Source organism: Canis lupus, chromosome 23 (assembly GCF_011100685.1).
Source record: "Canis lupus familiaris isolate Mischka breed German Shepherd chromosome 23, alternate assembly UU_Cfam_GSD_1.0, whole genome shotgun sequence".
Classification (NCBI taxonomy): domain Eukaryota; kingdom Metazoa; phylum Chordata; class Mammalia; order Carnivora; family Canidae; genus Canis; species Canis lupus.
This window is the reverse complement of record NC_049244.1, coordinates 40,254,118-40,278,002: the sequence shown is the minus strand read 5'-3', so window position 1 is coordinate 40,278,002 and position 23,885 is coordinate 40,254,118. Positions and strand designations below refer to the sequence as shown.

The 23,885-nt window shown below is 38.7% G+C and overlaps 1 long non-coding RNA gene across 16 annotated transcripts in view; it reads right to left on the bottom strand.

The window, feature by feature from the left end:
• LOC106557625 overlaps positions 1-23,513 on the bottom strand; it is a 195,822-nt gene extending 172,309 nt beyond the window's left edge. For 8 of the 16 annotated variants that reach the window (XR_005377148.1, XR_005377147.1, XR_005377130.1 and 5 more), the window contains exons 1-2: positions 15,904-17,489; positions 13,936-14,066 (exon numbers count right to left, since the gene is read on the bottom strand). This is a non-coding gene — a long non-coding RNA (uncharacterized LOC106557625). Of the gene's footprint in view, positions 1-13,935; positions 14,067-15,903; positions 17,490-23,323 lie in introns of those variants that run through there. The other 8 variants (XR_005377135.1, XR_005377139.1, XR_005377145.1 and 5 more) reach the window with 5 other exon arrangements.
• Between the last annotated feature and the right edge of the window lie 372 nt (positions 23,514-23,885).

Here is a 23,885-nt window from a genome sequence, read left to right as displayed (position 1 = left end):
AGCAGGGGGAAGGATGTTGAACTTGGCGTGCTCACATTAAGAGTTTAAGCTCTAGGCCCAGTTGGAAGCAGTTTCTCTTCCTTTGCAAACCTCCTCAGAATTGTTTCTTGAAAACTGTCTTTTCCTGAAAAATTGGTGGGAAGAAGGTCCAGATCTAGAAAATGTGCACAATTTCTGGAGAGAAGGGACTTTGGGGCTCCATCATTGATTATACTTTCCTCCAGTCCACCTTCTCTTGACATTAAAAATGAGAAGCTGGCGTGAACTGAGATTTGGGTGAGGGTTTACAAAGAAATGGGCTGAAAATATTCTCCTCTTCCTCACTCTCTGGTTTTTAGTTGTGATACTGAGGCTGCCTTGAAGCTAATAAAGTCCTCATGGGAACCATGTAATTTAGGTCAGCTCATTAGAGCTAAAGATTGACACTGGTATTTGGAGCCAAAGCCACCATTCCCTACCTGGCCTGGTCACCTGGGCCAATTTCTTACTCAGGAATCACTTGTGGAATTAACCAAATTTTGGCATTAAGACAAGATAATGTCTGGGATCCCAGACAGAAACCAGCCCTTTTGAGTCTTCATCTCAACACAGCACATGCTACGACTTAGGTTGAAGATGAAGAGAGAAAAAGAAGAGCAACGGATTCTCAGGTTAAATAGTGGTTGTGTGTACTGGCTTAGAAGCAGAGAGACATGAATTCGTGCCCCAGATCCAGTACGTACTTAACTCCTGCTCTTGGACAAGATGCTTAGAATCTCCAAGCTTTAGTTTCCTCGGCTATGCAATAAGGATAGTGACAGTAGCCTCAAATGTTACAATGAGGCCAATTTAAATCAGCTGTTCTCAAATGGACCCCCAAAAGTATCACCTAGAGGGAACAGTGAACTACAGGTTCTGATTCCCCTAGAAATCTGAGAAAAAGGAGGGCCCTAGGACTTACAAGTTGCTAGATGAGGCTGATGCTGCTGGCCTAGAAACCAGACTTTGAGAATCAGTGATTGAGATATATAATCAGGGGGGCACCTGGGTGGCTCAGGTCATGATCCCAGAGCCCCAAGACCAAGCCCTGCGTCGGACTCCCTGCTTGGTGGGGAGTCTGCTTTTCCCTCTCCCTCTGCCTGCCCCTCCCTCTGCTTGTACTTCCCCCCCCCCCTTTCTTTTTGTCAAATAAATAGATAAAATCTTTAATATATATATAATTGAGCTCCTTAGCACAATTCTTGGGAAACCGCAAACAAGCAGTAAACATGTTTTAGCTATTATTTTTAAGTTACATTTTGGATTTATTTTTAATGAAAAAAAGTATGCTCTAAAGTTTTTAAGATGAAGCATCTGTTATACCACCATCTCTAATGCTGGCAGAGTTTGTCCTGGTGTTAATTATCTTTCATAATGTAATTAAAGCTCCACATCAAGGCACGTAAGAGGTTTTCACGGTATGATTATTGTCCTATTCCATGTTTATTTGCTGCTATGACTAAATTGCTGAAGCTATATACCCAGAAAATCCTAACTTGAGTGTCTCCTCATTCTGATTATTCTTGTATTATGAAATCCAAACTTTCACTAAATTGTTGGCTAACAGTGGCAGATCGCTGAGTACTTGGGTTCTTCCTACCCGCCTCACAAGATGACAGGGTATTATCTGAAGAATCCTGCGAAACCGCACAGACTGCAAAAACTAGGGCTGAAATGAATCATATCATCTTGGCTGTTCAATCATACCCGATTCCTCAGAGTTAAGTGAATTACTCTTCAAGATTAATAACAAGTTCCAAATTATACTTGTACAAGCTTCAAACACTTTCACATTCAGTATTTTATCTGATCTACACAGCCTCACGGCGGCAATTTAATCGTCACCGTAGCCATCCCTCAGAGGAGGAAATGAAGACTGAAGACTGGGAGCGCTTGTAATTGTACAAAGTCTCCTTCACTATCAGTCGCAGAACCTAGACTGGAACTTAGATCTCTAGAAGCCAAGAACTACATACACCATGCTCTCAGAATGTTTTCAGAACATTTAAACATCAAACCTAAGATGCTTTTTGAGTATTCACATTTTTTCACTTGACAGTGCAGTGAAAACTGAAAAACTTGTCCACTATGAGAAATGGTAATATAGAGACAAAAAAGAAAAAAAAAATGAAAAACACATCTAATCTTACTCAAAAAGGACCACTGTAACATCTTGCTGTGCAACTCTCTAAGCTTACCTTTCTAGGACACTGCAAATCAAACCCTGATGCTTTTGAAGCTGCTGTTTTCATTTACTGGCATATCATGATCATCTTTCCATGCTGATTTTTTTTTTTTTTTTTTTTACAACATAGTGATCCATTGTTTGAAATCACTATAGTTTGCCTAACCAAAAGAGTGTTAGGTGATTTCCAACTTTTGCTTTTTCAAAGAGCAGTCTGTTGAATATTCTTGGAGCTCAATCTTTCCCACATCCTTAGTTATGTCCTTGGGAACAACTCCCAAAAGTGGAATTACTACGTCAAAAAGCATGCACATTTTCAGTCTTTTAATATACATTGCCAAATTGACCTTGAGAAAGGTTCTACTAAATTACTTGCCATTCCTCAGCTCCTGGGCATGCCACTTCCTTCTTTTATTGGTATTACATATCATTTATTTGGCTACTGGTAGATTTCCCCTGCCCAAAGCATCCTGTGTTCTGTACTTTCACAAAAGAAGCCTTAAAGAGCTCAATAAAAGCACCTGAAAATCTCTTCTCATGGACATGATTTGAGGATTGGAAAAAAAAAAATTGGTAGAGGTCTTGCCTCAAAATACCTTCCACCTCCCCATTCTACCCATGACAGCCAACCTTTATTGTGGGCCACGCATTATTCTAAATTTTTTATGTGTGCCAAATCCATAATCTCTCACTACCTTTCTAAAAGGAGATGCTATTATATCATCCCCTTTTTACAGATGAAGAAATGGAAACCTATCTCTGCCCAAGATCACAAGGGAAATAGCAAAACTGATATTTGAACTCAGGTAGTCAGTCATTCAAGTAAGAAAAAGTAAATAAAAAATGGAGAGGCAAATAAGAAGGCAGTATACGAAGAGAAACAAGAGGTGGTGTTCCCAAATGCAGAATGGACAGCCCTAAGATTGTCACAGAAGACAATAAAATATGAACATGTTTTGGATCTTTCACTCCTACTAAAATACAAAAGAAGTTAAACTAACAGAATCCAAAGTGGAACTAGAAGCACTGCCCAGCCAATTTCTGAAGTACCATTTCATGGGCCTTGGAAGGAAGAAACCCAGGCCCAATGAAACGCAAGGCCTCCACATCAAAGTGAATTATTTCAGAAGCCTCAGCCTGTAAACAGAGCTATTCCATCTCTGCCTCCACCAATTTATGGCTCAAAGTGGGCAAACTAAATCATTAAAAGCTCTGATAGAACAAACCTATTTTCTTGACCTATCATGTTTTCAGGTCAGGAAATAGAACAGAATAAGGCATGATAATTTAAAAAGAAGAAAAAGTCAGACAAGCTATTATGTCTATATCCAAATTCTGGAGGAGACTGCATAAAACTGCTCATTAATTCTGGTACAGAATGAATATAAACTGCACTAATCCAAATGTTGCTAACCTTTGGGAACTTCGATGCATTTTGGAATAGTAGTGCTTCTTGAAAGAAAATATATAAATGTGTCCCTGTGTTGATATTCTATTGAGTTGTGTACTACTGAAGATGTGGCATAAACTCATAGTATGATTCATTAAAGCAAGTGAGACGATTATCAGCCCTTCACAAGAAGAGCTTTGTCCAGAAACAGCAGATGCTGGACATCTTCCCTTTGTCATGCATGGCTTGACTCCGCTAGCCCTCACCCAGTCTCAACATACTTTTTTCCTAAAGCACTATTTGCTACTGTCTTGTTTTTTTGTTTTTGTTGGTTGATTGTTTGTGTTTCTTGGGGTCTGGGGTAGGGGGCTTTTTTGATCCATGCCTTCTAAATTGGAAATCATCTTGTACCACTTCCTAAAATCACAGTATCACAGCAACTAGATCTGTGGAAGTCTAGTAAGGCAAGGAGTAAAGTCAGGGTACAGAGGTAAAAACAAGACACTAACATTGTTTTTTGCTTGTTTTATTATTCCCAACTTAAATATGCCTCGAGTTTCCCAGATGCATATCTCTTCGCCCTAGAATTAACTAAAGAAGTCAGAAAGAAGGTAACACAACTGATAGAACTGCTTGTCCTAATGGCTTCATTCTGATGTAAGAGAGACTCAAGTGTGTACGCTTCTACTGTCAATAAACATGTTGCATGCAAGCAGAGATTCCTTTGGGCAAGAAGTAATCGGTCTTCTCCTCCCTGAAGGAGATAGTCATTCTACTTTTTCTTCTTGTTGCAATCTCATTTCTTTGTCCTCAGTCTAATTCTAACATAGCCTATTTTAAATTCATGGTTTAATTTTCCTATCATATTTTCAAGAGCCAGTAAAATTCTGAAGCAGACAGAAAATGTAAACCAGATGTTTAAGGCTACAGGCAACAGCATAGAGTACACTCAATTTTTGCTGTAATTTCTTTCTTTTTCTTTCTCTTTCTTTCTTTCTTTCTTTCTTTCTTTCTTTCTTTCTTTCTTTCTTTCTTTCTTTCTCTATTTTTTTTTTTTGGAAGTAGCCACAGATAAATAACCAACTCAAACAATAGCAATGGAAATGATGGAAGAGATGCTGGAATAGTGTATTCAAATGCAATATCCTTCATTTCTTCCTTTTAGTTGAAAAATTATTCCAGCTGGTTTTATCATGAAACTTTGCCCCAAAGGAGCAAAGAAGTAAAAGCTAAAACCTCACATAAACTCTTCTAGAATAGCTGGAAAAATGCCTTCAAATAAAAAATAACCGAATATTGGAAACGTGCTAAAGTGTTGTGGTAAAATACTGTGTGCCCATTGTAAGCTTTCCAAAGTAATTACACTTTGTTCAATACAAGCCCATCAATCTCCAGGATCATATTATTTGTTGTTCTCACCAAAATCCCTAAATAAAAATGAAATATACTATGACTACTATCTCTTCATGAAAACATTTCCTTTGAAGACTAATCCTTCAGAGATACCTCTACAGTTGATGAACCAAGTTTCATTCATGTTTGACTTGGCCCAGATTATAGGCTTCTTTAGTCTCTTTGAAACATCTAAGAGCTTAGTTATGGAATACGGTAAGACTTTACTAATTCAGATTATTTGTGGGGAGGCTAGTATGTTTAAGTGATAAAGTTTTCACTAAAATTTAGTTGTGTTGTCATGAGACTATATGCATGAATAGTCACTGCCATATCAAAGTACTGCCAATTTGACCTTATGCAAGTATTTTATTGGGTACAATAACATCCCTTTCTTAGCTATTACTTTTTATTAAAGACTAAGATCTGTTCTTCTACCTGAGTAACATAGATAGTCATGACTTTATACATAGAAGATTAAAAAATGAAAGCATATAATGACATGGCCTTTAAAAAAGCTAATGTATTTTCCTAACCACAAATGCCATAGCGTATTTACAGTTGTCCCCTCTTTAACGCTAGCTGCCTGGAGAGCATAATTTGGAAATAAATACTTATAAGATGATCCCCCTACCTCTTTGATGAGAAAGCTTTACATGGTATGCAAGCAAGGGCCTTGTATCGCCAACCTCATTATTACACTAATTGGGAAGAGGGCTATAACCTAGGTAATATTAGAATTCCAAAAGAGTGAAAACCTTGAGAAGCAGTCAAAAATTGAAAGTGAATTTTAATTTTCATGAGCAAGTTTTATATATATCAAGCATATTCACAAACCAACTTTGAGCCAAAAATATAATTTTTTAAGCATGTTAAAGTACAATATTAAGTCATGCGCTGCCCACAAGCAAAAAATGGAGACACAATTTTCACATCTATTTTGTAAAGCTAAAGTGGCTACTTGAAACCAAGATCTTTTGGAATGAATGAAAAATCAACCTAGTGAGGTTCTTCAAATCCATTAGCACAGTATGATCTATAATAGAGAACAAGTTACTGCCTATGAGAAATATAAGTGATTACTGACCACCTAGAAGAGAAATCAACACCACTCGCTCAGGTTACATCCATTTCTTTGCAGTTATCATATTATGAGGATGTCTGAAAAACTGCATATACCATTCAGCTGAAAGAATTTCAAGCTGCCTAAGTTTCTCTGATTGGAGAATCTCTCAACAGTGTTTTCCATACAGTGCCTTTCACTTGAACAACAGGAGACTTAAATTCCCCAGGGAATCATACTACGCTGATGCTTCTCCTTGAATACACATCAAATTTCCATTTCTTATTTGAAAAGCCATTTGAAGAAAAATTACATACATTTTTGAGAAAAGAAGAGCTTGATCAAATTTTTTCAATGTGTCCTTGAATGAAAACAAAAAACTAAGAGCAATACTTATTGATAAATATATCTATGGCGGAAATAAAGAGAAACCTTCCAATGTCTTAAGAGAAACCTTGCCCTTTCAAAAAGACCCAAGCCAGGCATCAAAGAATCAGATTCAACTGGCTGAAGGGATATTTATTTGTGTTCTGAGACAGCCAGAAACTTATTCTATTCTGGAACAATTTTATAGCTAACTAAAACTTTTTCAACCTGATTCACATTATCTTTGCCCCAGTACTTTAACTTTATTTTTTCCTTGTCACTGGCCAAAGTTCAATCATTTATTGCCTTCAGAAGAACTCAGAACATGCAACTGAGGTCCATTTTGGGAAAGAAATTGCAAGGTAAGGGAGTCAGGAGAAAACAGAAAAAAATCTCACCATTTTGGCTTCTTCCTCCTGGAACCTTATGACTTCTAAGTTAGAAACCACAAACCTACATATGGGTATAATTGGCTCTTCTCTAAAGCATTGTTTACCTTACTAAGCATATGACCCAGAAAATTATTGCCAAAGATTTTAACTCCAGAAAATGGAAAAACTGTTGAAAAGGGAATGAGTTTAACATAAAATATATACAACTTCTCCCCCAGGAGATACATTTTTATGAAGAAACAGCAAACTGTGCTTATATATAGCAAATCCTTATTTACTCAGCATTAACAGGAAATCTGTCCCGTTTCTCACAACCAAAGCTTTTGGCACTTAAAAATATTACACCTTTTATTTTGAGACCCAGATTTTATTTTGTTTTGTTTTTCTCAAGATCCTTGGTATTACTTGTTCTACCGTGATATACTTACCAATGAAGAGTGTTTATACCCACAGAATGTAACATTGTTGTTTTAATGACCTTTGTTTCTAATCTTTTTATCATCACCATAACAGCCAAGCTGTCATCTCTCCCTCACTATATAGGTGAGCACCTAACAAACTCTGTAAGTATCTAAAGAGTACCACTTTCTAATTTGTTACTGTGATCTGCTGTATTTCCAGAAACCAAATAAACAAGCTTATTAAAATTTCCTCAAAGAGGAACTCAAAGAGTTAAAAATAGAGCTACCCTACAACCCAGCAGTTTGCACTACTGGGGATTTACCCCAAAGATACAGATACAGTGAAATGGTAGGACACCTGCACCACAATGTTTATAGCAGCAATGTCCATAATAGCCAAACTGTGGAAGGAACCTTGGTGTCCATTGAAAGATGAATGGATAAAGAAGATGTGGTATATATATTCAATGGAATATTACTCAGCCATTAGAAATGACGAATACCCACCTTTTGCTTCAACATGGATGTAACTGGAGGGTATTATGCTGAGTGACATAAGTCAATCAGAGGACAATAATCATATGGTTTCACCCATATGGGGAATATTAAAAATAGTGAAATGGATTATAGGGGAAAGGAGAGAAAATGAGTGGGAAAAATTTGAGAGGGTGACCAAACATGAGAGACTCCTAACTCTGGGAAATGAACAAGGGGTAGTGGAAGGGGAGATGGGCAGGGGGATGGGGTGACTAGGTGACAGGCACTGAGGGGGGCACTTGATGGGATGAGCACTGGGTGTTATACTATATGTTGGCAAATTGAACTCCAATTATACACACACACACACACACACAAATATATAAATTATAAATAAATTATTAAATAAATAAATAAATAAATAAATAAATAAATAAATAAATGCTAGGTGAGGAATTTTTTGGTTAGCAAAGACCATAATATCTGGCTACTCAGAAGCCTTTCCAAGTCTTACTGTTAGCATATTGACTATTTCCTGAGTGGTAGAATGTGCTGCTTACCTTTCATATAAGTGAGGTGTTGTGTGGTATACGTGTTTGTGGGTTGTGTTGTTACCCAAAACAAATTTCACCATTCTAATAATTTTTAGTCTTAAACAAATTGAGCAGTGGATCTTTCTAATCACAGACTGCACATGTATTTCAGACTTCAATGACCTTCTATCAACAAACTAAATTAACTTAAGACAGAACATATGTAACGGGGATGAGGGAATGCTTTCACACATTTGGAAGAAGCCAAGGTCAATGTTTGGCTTCTGGTCATATACTAGATTGATGTGTGTAATCTTGCACAAGTTGAGAGCACAAACACACTCATGCCACATGCATGCACTCACTCATGCACACATTGACCCTCAGAGGCCTGTGTGGTTTGTTATTCTAGTAACTAAATCCAGTTCCCTTTCCTAACCTGAGTACACTCAAGGCTGAGTCTCTCTACTTTCCACGTTATACACACGATATGTTGTATAGAGAGTGCTTTGTTCTTGGATATTATTATGAAAAGCAAAAGATTCCTGGGACTGACAAAGAGATGATGCTCTCACAGCATCTGTCAAATGAAGAAAGCAAAAAGAGAGCACTGTTTTAGAAATGACATATTCTATTTTGAAGAAAATTTGTAATCTCACTCTAACAATCTACTCTTTTTTACTCGACTCCTAGAAATGGCTCCTTTTTCACATTTCTGCCTCTCCTTCCTCTATTTTTAATTATTATTATTATTATTTTTATTCTTCAACCATCAGAGCATTCTGCTCTCTCCAGCCAATACTGAAAGTAATTTCAGGCAATGGCATGATTCGAGGCTGCATCATTACTCTAGAGAAAAATGAAAAGCATTACATTGGCCATTATCATCATGCCAAAAAGGGAAAAAGCACACTTAAATAACTGCTGAGTTAAGCCCTAATCTTCATTGCCTAGACAGTTGCTATCCAAGCAAAGATTCTGTCATCGACTTATCTTCAAATATATATTAAAAGCTTAGTTTCATTTTCATTTCCGAAGATTATATCTAATCAGTAACCATCCTGGAGCACAGAGTAAAAATATAAAACCTCTTATCTTACATGCTAATCATAAGGCTGGGATGATCTCCACCTATTCCAAACTACTGCTAAGTATCTCTGAGATGAGGAGGAGCCATTAAGTCTACAGTGAGAGTATGAATTGATGAGGAAGCTCTAAAATACTTGGGAACATTTATAACTAACTCAGAGCTGCTTATCCATTTTAATATTGTTGTAGATGTCAATTAGTCCCATGCCCTAAGAGATTTAATGTTCACACAAAGACATTTCTCCCCGCACTCACATTTCTATCCCTTCACTTATTAGGTAATTTGACTAAGACTTAAGAAACTAAATTTGAGGGCTTAACTTTGAAACCTGAATTTGGAGAATATCAGTTTTCCTTAATGCTTCATTCATTGCCTAAACACTGACTAGTACAAAGCACACAGACTCAACAAATGACGTTAAAATCTTATTGATTCTGCAGTAGGATGCAGAAATAATCCAAAAATGGGGTTACCTTTGGGAAAAGTTTTAAAATAGGTGATTTGTTTTTGTAACCTTCTCTTCTCACCTCATTTCCTCATTATGTTTCTTTACATTTACTCACTCTTTCTTCACCAAACATTCTTAGGGAAGCCTTGTATTTTACCTAAAGCTTCTATTCAATATTTAATTTCTTTAGACCCAAATGTTACATTCTTCATCAACTTAAACAGCAGAAAGAAGTTGGGGCACCCAGGTGCCTCAGTTGGTTAAGTGGCCAACTCTTGATTTCCATGGGTCATGTTCTCAGGGTTCCGGGATCAAGTGCTTCACTGGGCTCTATACTCAGGAGGAAATAGGATTGAGGATTTCTTTTGCTCTCCCTCTGCCCTTCCCCACACTCATGTGCATTTGTACTCTCTCCCTCTCTAAGTAAATAATTTTCTTTAAAGGATCTGTAGAAAGAAGGAAGGAAGGGAGGGAGAGCATGAGGCAGATAATTGCCCAAACTCAATCTGATTTCCCAGCCCAGAATACTTAAAATACTTAGTTCTTAGACCCTTTCTTCCAATTCAGCAGCAAGATATGTAGAGAATAAAAGGAATTGTATATTAAGAAAGTAGAAGTATAGAGAAAATATATTTTGAGATACTCTCTTTCTCTATTCCTTTTGGTTCCAAAGAAATAGAAGAGAGAGTCATGATTTCATGACTGAGTTTATTTTGTAAGCAGAAGTTTAGAACTAAAAGGGACCAGCTCACATCTCCTTGGGGCTAATTAGTCCATTTGGTTTCCATTTATATGTGATCATCATTCATCATATTCTTCATTTATTTTGGTTCAGATTCCTCTACTGTGACTGTATATTTCCTCTTTCTATTTTACAAAGAGCCTTCTTTTTCCATGAGAAAAAACTAGCCATACTCCAGGCCATGCTGAGGCCCTCTTCCAAATTCTGCTCTCTATGGCCAAGCCCCATCAATATCCCCCAGTGAAGGTCCACCTGTACTGCCTTGATCTGACAATGATTGAGTGGCCATTTAAACATCCAAGGCCTATTCATATTATTTTCCCCTTCCCCACTTTCCTTCCTTCAGAGTTGTTTTGAGCCAAGAAAGAAGCTTCTAATATAGCTTATCATCTTAACATACCTTGTGGAACTGAAGAAATCACACAGTATGCTCCAGCACCTCAGAAATAGAAATTATCAAGTTTTGAGATAATACATTTAATAATCACCATAGCTTCAATTAAGGACATCCACTAATAGAGGCATTTCTTTCTGCTTAATCATCTTTTCTTTGCATTAGTAAGTTATTTCTGGCAGGAAACCCAAGATTATTAAGCTGCTGCACTCCCCTACTTCATTTATAAGTATTTCCACCTGGACTGGATTTGTGAAGATTCAAAAAAAAAAAAAAAAAAACACACAAAATATCTTGCCTCTCAACAAAATATTTGGACCCTGGAATGAACTGAAGCTCTGAACAGAGAGAAAATGACAGCATCAGCTCAATATTTTTAGGGATGTGTTCATTTTAATCTCTCTAAGTCTAGTTACCAAAAACACCTTGGGAGCCAGTCCACCAGCCTCCATAACAGCAGTGCAACTTAAAACTGTCTTCACTGAATCTCATGTCACTCTGCTTCAACATAATAAGATAAAAGGCTAAACCAACTCATCTCTCAATTCCAAAGAAGAAAAATTATTTTTCAGAGCTATGTTCTTAACTTATCTAAGAAATTACTGCAGCCTTTTGTAATGTTTTCTCCCATAGCTAATAATTCTGGATATTCATTAGTGGTAGTATTGTCGATGATTGCTAATGAAGAAGAGATTTAGTTTCTTACATCTTCTACTTGTGCTGCATTATAAAATATTACTTGAGGGTTTGAAGTGTTTCTTAAATCCTAAAATTAGAAATCAATCTGATTTAAATGAAGAATGCTTCTGTTTAGTTCAACAATAATTCTTTGTATTAAAACATATTTCTATTAGTGTAGTAATAGAAACTTTGATATGAAGATTAATCCTTAATCCTTAAAATAGATTAATCCCAATCCTTAAAATAGAAAGCATATGCAAAAGAGGATGCTATTTACAACCACAATCTTCTATATCTCTGAACAATGCTGAAATAGTACAAGAGAAAGAAACTAGATTAATATGGCTGCCACTCAAATTCGGTAGGATATATACTTAGCTAGATATTTAAGTAAGTTTATCTTAAATTATATCCATAACATCATTGCTAAACAAGAAATAAGGTCAATAGAGAATTGGAAATTTGGATGAATCTGTGAAAAACAGAAGCCAAGATAAGATTAATAAAGGAAACCACAGATCAAACACACACAGGCATGGACTGCTGCAGAGGTGAGGGTGTCTCTAAGGTTATCCAGACTTGTTTTCAGCAATTCATGAGAGGCCCCAGGGCAATTACTGGAAATGAGAAATTGCATTAGAAGCAAATATGCCCCTTGGCTCCTCTTTCCTTCAATGCTGAGCAAGTGGCTACAGCAGAACATATCCATGAAGGAAAACAGGAAGGACAGAAGTGTTAACACCTAGTTTTAAACTACAGAAGGCAAGCTATGGGTAAAACCCACCCATTGAAACTCTAACCCTTCCACCCCCTTCCACACAAAATAGTATTCACCATGGACAACCTCTGGTTATCAGAACAGCCTCCGGCGACAGGGGAATAGAGATTCTGAGATACAAAGATGAACAGATGATTGAAAATCACATGTGGTTCAGGAAAAACACCACCATGAAAAACAGGCACAAATAACAAAAGAACACAACCCCAGAAAATCAGAGATACAATAACAAACAGAAGAAACTTTAAAATAACTACAACTGATAACTTCAAAGAAAGTTGAAAAGATAAACAATTAGAGATCATAAATGTTTAAAATATTTCAAAAGTGAAATGAGCAAAAGGACTAATAATAGAAGGTAACAAAACCATGGAACTAGAAAGTAAACTATAAAAGAAAAGCTAGGAAAGATGAGAATAAAATAAGAAATCAGAGAGGCTAGATACAAGTAAACAAGAAATTTCTAAATATATCCGAAAGACCTGGTGAAACAGGTCTTCAGTTTAACATGGACCATGAAGTACCAACCAAGATGCAAACTGCCCCACCCTCCCAAAATATCATCCAGTAATTTCAAAGCACAATAAAAACCAACAGGTCAACTTTTACTAAGGAAAGATTTTACCTTTCTTAGAAATCTATACTATTCTTAGAAATCAACAAATCATGTATATTTTTTAAAGTGAATTATAAAAGATTTAGATTAACGAACAAGCTTAATTCAGGAGAGATATATAGAACACTCTCTTGAATATACTTAAAGGAACATATACTCAAAACTTCAAAAGAAATCAACAAAATTTCACTTACTTCCTGAAATTTTCAATAATTGCTGATGGTCCAATGCTACACCCCTCAAAACCAGAAAACCCACCTTAAAATACAGAAATAAATAAAACATAAAAAATTTAAAACATAATTACCATAATCCTAGAGGATATGAAAACATCAACAAAAACCTCTTAAATTCAACATGTGAATAGTTTCTTTAGGGAAAACACACACTGGTTATCTTTTCCAAACATTTCTTACAGAATGCAATGCTCTCTTTGTCATGTTTCTGTTTCCTATACCAAAAGGGAATATTGGCACAAACAAAAATCCCACATAGAAACAAAATATTTTTGATAAAGCAAGCCACTTAAAGAACAACCAGGCTCTCTGGCAAGAACAGAAATACAATAAAGGCTGATGATACCACTGATGAGACAGGTACAATTTATAGCCACAAACTGCCTTGGCAACACTAATCTGCACTCTCTTCCCCTACAGCAGATTTTGAAGTGGTTAGATCTTATCAATATTCCAGTTGTGCAAATTCCTATTGAAGCCAGTTATTAAAGGAGAAATTCACAGAGGCAGTCTGGCAATCAACAAGCCCAGGACTCCACTCCAGCTTTTTATATTAGGTCTTCCTGGTTGGGTTTCCTTCTCCAGGCTCCCGTGAAGGAAATGTTTTTTAAGCCTTATAGAGCTTCTGCATTGTAGGAGACAGAAACCTTAAAATTTATGCACTACTGGAATGATCTAGCAGCAAGTTCACTGATTTTAGGTCAGTACGAAGGAGAAGGACTGGGACTCACACCTGAGGCAGCCAGAAGCGGTTGTCTGCTTTCCAAATGTCCAAGTTCCTTGGTTCCAGTCTACCAGCTTGCCCTGAAGAATTACAGGTGAAGCATTTCTCCCTAAATCCAGTTTGCAAAACAGTAGCCACACCTATACAGATTGGTCAAAGAGAAATGAGTGGCGTGTGGGAAAACCATACTTTGCATGTAGTGATATCTTTTCTCACAAACACATAGGTTACTTGCTGACAAATTCTCAGTAACTTGAAAACAAGACACCCATGAAAGTGTTTTTTAAAATTCTGAGTAAGGGGCAACTGGGTGGTCAGTGTTTGCCTTTGGCTCAGGTAGTGATCCCAGGGTTGTGGGATCGAGTCCTGCATCAAGCTCCCCACAGGGAGCCTGCTTCTCCCTCTATGTCTCTGCCTCTCTCTCTGTGTCTCTCATGAATAAATAAATAAATAAAGCCTTTTAAAATGAATAAGTAAATTCTGAATCAATTTTAGTATAGTGAATTGAAGAAGATATATATATTATAATAATAACATATGATTTTTTAATTGTAATACAGGAATGGCAAACCAGAGCAATGTTATTCACAAAGGTGATTAAAAGTTGGGGGTGCTCATCAAGGTCTTTTGAAATGAGTAGTAAGTTTGGCCACAGTAGGATGAATTCAGAAAAGCTGTCTTATTTTTGTAACTATACTAACAATTTTTTTAAAAACTTGAGAACCTTCACTAATTATAAATATGCCTCCGTTTTTCTAACATAAACCATATAACATAATTCTCAGGATCAATCTGAAGAGAACCACAGAAAAAAAGGGAAAACGTCAGTAAATACTAATGATGACATAACATTAATTAAGCTACATTCCTTAAGTAAAATCACCAAGGTATAGATATGGAGCCCGCGGACTACTGTTTCACAGATAAGAGTGAAATCCATTCACATAATTGATATTTAATAGTGACTATATGATTATATTTGCTTAAATCATACCAGAAAATAATAATTGTTTTTAAGTTAAGGAAGGCATAAAAAGGAATACAAATATGCAAATTTAGAGACTGACTAAAAGAGGAAACTAAATAAAGTATAAAAGTATGAAAAAGTATGCAGCTAAGTCCAGATATAAATTACCAAGACTACACATTCAAGTATTCCAATAAAAGTAAATCTGTGAAGAAAATAAGACAAATATGGAATGATACACAAAAGGAATGAGACACAAGAGGAATGACACACAAAAGGAATATAACTAGAATTGACAGAAATGACAAAATAATCAAATACAAAATGGAAGAAACAACCGAAGCCCATAATTTGGTTTATTCAAACTCAGCTATAGCCAAAGTCTAGAAAGTCAGGATAAAGAGAGCCCCTGGGTGCTCAGTCGACTTGATTTCAGCTCAGGTCATAATCTCTGGGTCATGGGATAGAACTTCACATCAGGCTCCAGGCTGGGCACGGATTCTACCTAAAACTCTCTCTCTCTCTTTCCATCTGCTCCTCCCCCTGCTCATGCACTAAATAAATAAATAATTGTCCTACAAGAAGAGTGATCTCATACTGAAAAGAAGACTCTCACAAGTAGAAATAATTTGACATTTTATGTGTAGAGCAGGGTGCTCTGGAATAAGGAAAGTGTCAAAGTAAGATTATTTTCTTTTTTCTTAAGATTTTATTTATTTATACATGAGACACACAAAGAGAGAGAAAGAGGCAGAGACACAGGCAGAGGGAGAAGCAGGCTCCACGCAGGGAGCCCGACACGGGAATCGACCGGGGGCTCCAGGATCCCACCCTGGGCTGAAGGTGGCGCTAAACCGCTGAGCTACCATGGCTGCCCTCGAAGTAAGATTCTAATAACATCGCTCTATTTCCATCTTCTCATAACCATTTAGATTTATTTTAAAAATTAGTGACATATCATGAACATAACAATGGGAGGCTGTTTTCCCAGCAAAAAAAAAAAACAACACCTGTTCGGTCTTGCAATTGGATTCATCACTTGAGTCCACAACTGGGATAGAACAAACAGGGTGGTGTGGCCACATCTCTTCTCCCCATTACATTTTCTTTCTCTCCCTCCTTCGAGAAAAAATTAATTTTTTACATGGAAAGTCACAGATAAGACCTTATCTTAAGCAGTTAGATGCTTCCATCTACTCACTTTCAACCTCCCTCCTCTCCCTGCTCCCAGGATGGTGTGCTCTATGCCCCTCAACATGTTTTACAAATATTCTTTATTCCTCAAACCATGTTCATCCATGTTATAAAGTACAACACTCTTTGTCAGGTCTCAGCTGAGGCTCTAAGCCGAGGGTTGGCATGATAAAATTTTCTTTTAAAAATATGGGAAGCAGGAATGGAATAGAAGGCAATTATTACAGAAAGTTGTCATCCCTGTATGCTCACAGGGACCGGGGACTCATTCCATTCTCTTTACGGAAGGAGCTATGCAGATTGTGCCCATGCATAAGGATGGGGGATCTCAGAAACCATACAACTGGCCAGCTAATTGCTAAGGGGGCTTTTGTTTATTTGGCTGAGTCAGAGGCTTTTCCTATCTTTTGAAAAGAATAAATTATAATCGTGTCTGGCATCTTACTCGACTACAGGGGTAAAGACTGGAAGTTAAGATAGGTATGAGTAAATGTTATGCCAAAGGAAAAAAACAGCAAGAAGATAGTGACATACTGCAATCTGTGGGCTCCGCTTACACGTTTCTTCCTGTTTTCACTTAAATCCATTACTGACAGCAATGAGCAGGAGTAACTCAGAAAGAAGAAAAGGATTATTAGTCGAGCAAACCTTATCCAAAGGTTTCCTGGTTTGTTTAGAAAGGTCTAGTTTTCAGGGTGAGCAACTGAGTGTTGAGAATTATGAGGAATATTCTTCCTGTTATCTGCTACATGTATTGCTCTAAACACAACATGGATAAATTTCAGTGTATTTTTCTTTCATTTAGTAAAGACAATCCATTTTGAGCATCTCTTTATGAAAATAACTCAGAACACTTTCTGTTGTGTACCTTCTTTCTTTTTAAAGGGTTTGAATAAATTTTTAGCATTAAAACATTTGCAAAGCTTTTAAAACAAGCTTTCTTTCCTTTACAGGCAAAAATGCCATTTTAGTATGCGATTCTTTGATATCACTGATGTCTCTGATAAGTGTCATCATGGTAGAACCTAGGAATATCATTTAAAATTCTTATTTTCCCGGTAGTATTTCATGGAGAGAGGAATGTAATTAATATTTAATCACCATGAATGTGAACATAGTTCTATAGGAATTGAAGTATAGTCTGTTTTAAATACATTTGCCCCTTATTATAACAGATCAGTGGTCAACACATTTCTATCCTGTAACAAGTGTGCAGAACAATAGAATGCCCTAAGTCAGGCACCTGGGTGTTTCAGTTGGTTAATCATTCAACTCAGAGTTATGGCTTAGCTCAGAATTTCGGGTCCTGGGATTGAGTCCCATGTCAGGCTTTGTGCTCAGTGTGAGGTCTACTTGTCTGTCCCTCTCTCTAATAAATAAATAAAATCTTGGGTTGCCTGGGTAGCTCAGTGGTTAAGTATCTGCCTTCGGCTTAAGCCGTGATCCTGGGATCTGGGATCGAGTCCCACATCGGGCTCCCTGCACAGAGCCTGCCTCTCCCTCTGCCTATGTCTCTGCCTCTCTCTCTGTGTGTGTCTCTCATGAATAATAAAATCTTTTTTAACAAATTCTTAAAAAAAAGAAAAAAGAATACCGTAAGTCATGACTATATTAAGGAAAATTGAACAGGGTCATAACTTTAATTTCCTCTCTGAAATTGGTTAAAGCTAGGTATTATAAGGAGAAAAGCTATAGATTATTCTTACTTCTTCAAAAGCCATTTATTTGTAAAGCATACTAACCAACTTAGCCCAATAATTGAGATGCAGCAGGGCAATTATTGGTAGTGAAAGCTTGATCACAGCCTTGCAGCTTCCTGGCCTTTAAACCTGGATCTCTATCAGATTCTGAATGAGGTATTGTTTTAATAGTTATTGGTCCATTTAAACATTATTGGATCAGTCGTGATCATTGCCTGCCAAGATGCCCTACTCCCTCTTCTTTTTGACTTGTAGAGTTTTTTTGATCATTGCTCTGGATCTTTCCTTTTGTTGAGAAAATCACAGCTCTTGACAAGATTTGGATTTCTCTAGAGCCATGCTTTGCTATTTGGATTGCTTATCACAGGAACAAATTTATATGTCAATCTTGCTCTACCCTGGATCATAACACTACTCTGACCTGTACTTGACAAGAGACCAGCAGTTAATTACCACAATCAAGAGAGAAAATACAGAGCCTACACCATCTCTTAGGCTCTGTATTGCAGAGACTGACTAAACATTGGTCCTTGTAATAGGAATCTTAACAAATGAGAGCTTTGTCTACTGCAGATAAAATTTCCTAATTTGAGTTACTATGAATAGGAAGTATCTCAAGAGCTCTGAAGTCTGAACCTTTTTCATAATGACCCAAGGAACCAATCTTTCATGACTGCAAGTCCTGTAGCAATCTCAATTCATAGACCATAACCATAGGCGTCACCATAATTACCCTAATGGGACGTTGAAAGTCTGACATTATTACTTTTAGTTGAAGCCACCACTTAGACTGCTTTTTGAGCCAATTGTTTCCATATTTGGTCGAGCATAATCATCTAAACCATATCTAGAGTTCTGTCTTATTAAAATGGAGCCTCAGTATAAAATAGCATGTCATTTTAGATTTTCATAGTATTATAAAATAACAGATATTCATTTTGCTTTTCCTCCCCAAAAGAACCCCCCTTAACATAGACAAACAGACTATATAAGGTTAGACCTTATGTGTGCAGAACATAATAATAATACAAGAAAAAGGAATTTCATGGATGTAAACAGCTTTGATATTTTTTTTAAAAAACTTTTTATTACAAATTCAACTTTTCCACTACTATTTGTTTAAAATAAATCCCTTGAAATTCAGTTGTCATTGATCCTTGGTTCCTTTCTTAGGGTCAGAAATTTTTAAATTCAATTTAATATGGAAGCTTTCTTCCATTTAGTAAGGAGAAGCACCACATAAGAGCTAAATTTTCAGATGTCTCACTGAATTCACGCACAGCCATTTTAAGAATGTCTGAACACTTGCTGGTTACCTGGTTTGGACATCCTTCAAATGAAACAAGGAGGAAAGTTCTCCTCACTGAAAGAGTTATTTTCTCTTCCTTTTGCTTCAAGGAAATAGTGCCTACACTCAGTCCATGGTCCCCCCTATTTTCCTATAACATCACATCTCATTTTGTAGCTCAGCTTTTTTTAAAGAAAAATGAAATGAGTGAAGAGACTATTATTTCTCATCAATTTCTCTGGAAAAGCAGACATTTAAAACTGTTTCACTGACTGAAAACATTCCTTTATTTCTCCTGTCAGCTTTACTGTCTTTATACAAGTTTCCTGAGCACGTTATGAAGCCTTGGAGGCTTGTCTCAGATGAAACCGCTGCTCCTGGCCAAAAGGAGTCTCTTATTCTCCACATTTCTACCACCGCCCCTGGGCAGAGTATCAGTGAGCACAGACTTCTGCCTATCTGCAGGGTTAGGGCTTCCTATGTCCAACAGCACATCAGTCTGAAAAAATCCATTAATTCTAAAGCCAAGCACTATTTTTCAACTCCACTATCACCTTCTACCCTTTTTAAGAAAAAATGTTTATTGTACAAATGTTTGAGAATACAATACAAAAATAAAAGTCACCAATAGCCTCAAATCCAAAGATGACCACTGTGGTTCATAACTTCAGGTTTATCTTTCAGAAATAAAATATATGTCATCTCTTTGTTTTCAAAATTTATATCACACTATAGCACAGTTTCAGAAATTAACTTTGTTCATTTAATGCATTTTTGTACTTGCCCATGACTTTTTAGTAACCATGCCATGTTTCATTGGACAATGGCCCATAATTCCCTTGAACTGCCCCCTTTTTTTGGGACATTAAGGTTTTCTTTTATTTAAGATTTTATTTATTCATGAGAGACACACAGAGAGAGGCAGAGACACAGGCAGAGGGAGAACCAGGTTCCCTGCAGAGAGCCTGATGCAGGACTCTATCCTAGGACCCCGAGATCCAACCTGAGCCAAAGGCAGACACTAAACCACTGAGCCACCCAGGTGCCCCAAGGTTTTCTTAAATTGTTTGCTATTATAGAGCAGAGGTAATGTCACAGTCTGGAAGTTCACCAGCAAGGGAGGAAGGTTCCTGTCCCTTTGACAACATTAGGCTTTATGACTGATGATTAATAGCACTTTTAGTTCTGCTTGCTTGTGTTCTTAATATTAGGCATGTGGATCTTCAGTGAAAGAGGAAGAGGTAGAAAGAGAAGTTACAGAAAGAAGGAAGGAGAACAGAGAAGAAACAACCATAGAGTGCTTTCCTTGGGTCACATTCCACTGAAAGCTTTTCATCACTAACTCGTTTAACCTTTACAATAAGTCTTGACTTACCACCTTATGTGGTACAATTATTATCTCATCTTAAAGATGATAAATTTGAGAAAAGAGAGGTTATTGGGCCCACAGGCTATATACAGTTTGAGTATCTTTATACCAAAAAGTTGTCTAACCTAGGAAGATTTGCTTAACTTCTCAGAAACTTTATTTTCTCATTTATGAAATTAGGAAGATGTTCAGCTCTCTTAAAATTCGAAGAGTCTATGACTCTAGAAAGAAGTGCCAAAAGTACATTGCAGTCAGGCATCTCCACAATCGAATAGGAAAGTGCCAGGCCACTTACAGAGGACTCACAAAAGGGGACAAAAACTTGTTCTACAATCATTAGTCAATACCCACCCTGAGGAAGTAAAAAGATGAAGGTTGCAGAAGGAAGTGTTTCCCTGGAAAAGGTCCTCTGTGTGCTACAGCAACGTCCCTAACATACCCCTTCCGCTCCACCTACACCTTTTCCCACTTTGGAGAGGGGAGTCCTTTCTTCTGACCTTCAGTTACATGAGAGGATTTTCCTGGGGGCAACTCAGAGTTGTCTTTTGGAATTTAAGGAATTACAGTAAAATGGTGCCTCGTTTTTGGCCAACTGCTAGCTGAAACCCTTTGTGGCAATAATGAAAAGGTAGAATTCAGGAAATGCCTGCATTACCACCCACAGAAGTTCAAGTGTGTGTTTTGTGTTGTCTGTTAAGTCCAAATGTGAAGCCCGCTATAAGACATCTGCCTGGGCACTGGCCAGGGTAAGGCTATCTCAGCAGAGAGAGGCCAGAGTAGTAATGGGACGGAGGAGGGTGTTACAAGCTATTTGCATGGGAGCTTCTTACTACTCAAAGGATTTAGGGGCAGCCCAGGTAGCTCAGTGGTTTAGCGCCGCCTGCAGCCCAGGGCCTGATCCTAGAGACCGGGAATCAAGTCCCACGTCAGGCTCTCTGCATGGAGCTTACTTCTCCCTCTGCCTGTGTTTAAAAAAATAATAATAACAAAATAAAGGTCTTATTTAAAAAAACAAAGGATTTAGTCTGAGAACTCAGGAAAGATGATCACAGATGTTCCCATAAGACAATACTTCAGTTTCAAATGCCTTCCAAGGCCAAGAGAAACGAATGGCAGTTTTCCTCAGTACCATCTTCACCCCTTACCTCCTCTGCCTACTAGCTTCCAACCCTGGAGGGCCAGGGCAGCCTAGCAAGTAGGGGAGGAACAGACATGAAGCAGGTAAATGAAAAAGTTGGCCACATGGTCATTCTGTGTTAGCTTGCAGCCACAGCTGACACAAGCCGAAAAAACAGAACAAAGTCTAGGATTGGGATTTGATACTGCACTGAACATGTTAATTAGTGAAATGAAGTTATCCTAATATACAATAGTGACTGGCGGACATTCCATTATCTGAAAGTGACAAGAAAAGTCACCAAACCTACTCAATTTTTTATCCAAAGAGAAAAAAAAAAAAAAAAAACTAGTGCCCCGAGCAGGTTAAAAGAGGCAGTGGGAGGAAAACAAAGTGGCTTTACAGTGGTACCCTACCCTACGGAGTTCCATTTTTTTCCACAAATAGGTTGATTTACATGTATCAAAAGAATCAAAAGACCTCCTCGGCTTGAACATGAATATGTCTACTGCTGGTTTTAAGTGGGTTTCAGCATACTCAACGAACTGGTGGGGTAGGCCTGCTAGGCATCCCTTTGCTGGGACACTCTCAGGAAGATAAACTATCTTAGAAAAAGAGGAAAAACAGGTTGACACAGTGACAAAGCTCTGTTCCTCAGGGTGAAGAGGAGATTCCAATATGGTGTTTGTCAGATTTTTCTGCTGCCCTCTCCAGACTCATGTAGTATATAAGTAGAGAATGAAGGAGAAGGCTGTATAAAAGTGAAAGATTTGGGGCAGCCTGGGTGGCTCAGCGGTTTAGCGCCGCCTTCAGCCCAGGGAGTGATCCTGGAGTCCCGGGATCGAGTCCCACATCGGGCTCCCTGCATGGAGCCTGCTTCTCCCTCTGCCTCTCTCTCTCTGTGGGTGTGTCTCTCATGAATAAATAAAATTAAAAAAAAAAGTTAAAGATCTGTCTCTAAGGATTCCTCTCCTTTTTGTCCTTGCCATGGCTCACTAGGACTGGAGTGTATTAAATTATGGGCTTAATTAATTAATTAATTCTGGGCCATAAATAAATAAATTCTGGGCGATTAATTAATTAATTAATTCTGGGCCATATGACATGCTTGGGCCAAAGGGATGCGGCCCGAAGTTACAGTATTTTCTGAAGTCTTAGGGGGCATCATGTCTCCACTCAGTACTCAGTCCACCGTTTCCACAAAACAACATTCCCCAGGTGACTACTACTGGACCCAAAGGAGATGATGTGACGCATGATACATGGAGTAACCGAATCTCAACCTGCAAACTGCGCCCAGACAATGCGGCCTGAATCCGGCAGAGCCAGAGCCAAGCCACGAACTCGGGAGTAAAGGGGAAATGTTGATGGTTGAGAGCCGCACATATGTTGGCGTTGTTTGCTGGGCAGCACGGCCACAGTGAAACACAAAACTGATCAATACAAGCGATTTGTATAAAAGCGCCGCCAGGCATCGGGGCCTCTAACCGGAGGGCCTGTGTCTTGCTTCAACGCCGTCTGACGGAACAGGCCCGGCTTTCCCCTCCTCCGGCCTCCACACTCTTTTCCAGTCGCAGCCTTTGGAGCCATCTTCTCGGCCATCCTCCGCCTCTGGGACCAGCCGACGCCGCACTCTGCGCTTAGCTCGTCGCTGCCCATCAGCCCGTCCGCCGAGGCTCCCCGGGTTCCCCACAGCCTTACCGCACTGAGGCGAGTGCTGACAACCGTCTGCTCAACACGCGCGTGCGGCCTCCACGCCTACCTCTCCCTGGGCCTCCGGGCCTCTGTGGAGACGTAGTAGCTGCGGTGGCCGGGCAGCGGGTGGGGTGAGGGCAGCTTCTTCTTCACAGGGGGGCCGAGCGTCTCTCCAGGACGTGGGGTCAGCGCGGGGCCGCGCCCTCTTCCAGGCGGGGAGGCAGCGAATCCCAGGCCGCAGAAGCCGGAGCGCCTGAAAACGGGCCCTCGAGCGCCAGCAACGTCACTTCCGGGAAATGGCGGCCGCCTGAGTGGCGGGGGCTGCCGGGCGCGGGGGCTGCCGGGCACTAGCCGCGGGGGCTGCCGGGCACTAGCCGCAGAGGCCCAGGTCTCCCGGAAACGTCCGCCATCAAGCACCGCTAGGAGCCACTCCTGCAGCACGCGGCAGCTTTTATTTTATTTTATTTTTTAAGATTTTATTTATTTATCCATGAGACACAGAGAGATGCAGAGAAAGAGGCAGAGGCACAGGCAGAGGGAGAAGCAGGCCCCACGCAGGGAGCCCGACGCGGGACTCGATCCCGGGTCTCCAGGACCACCACCCGGGCCGAAGGCAGGCGCTACACCGC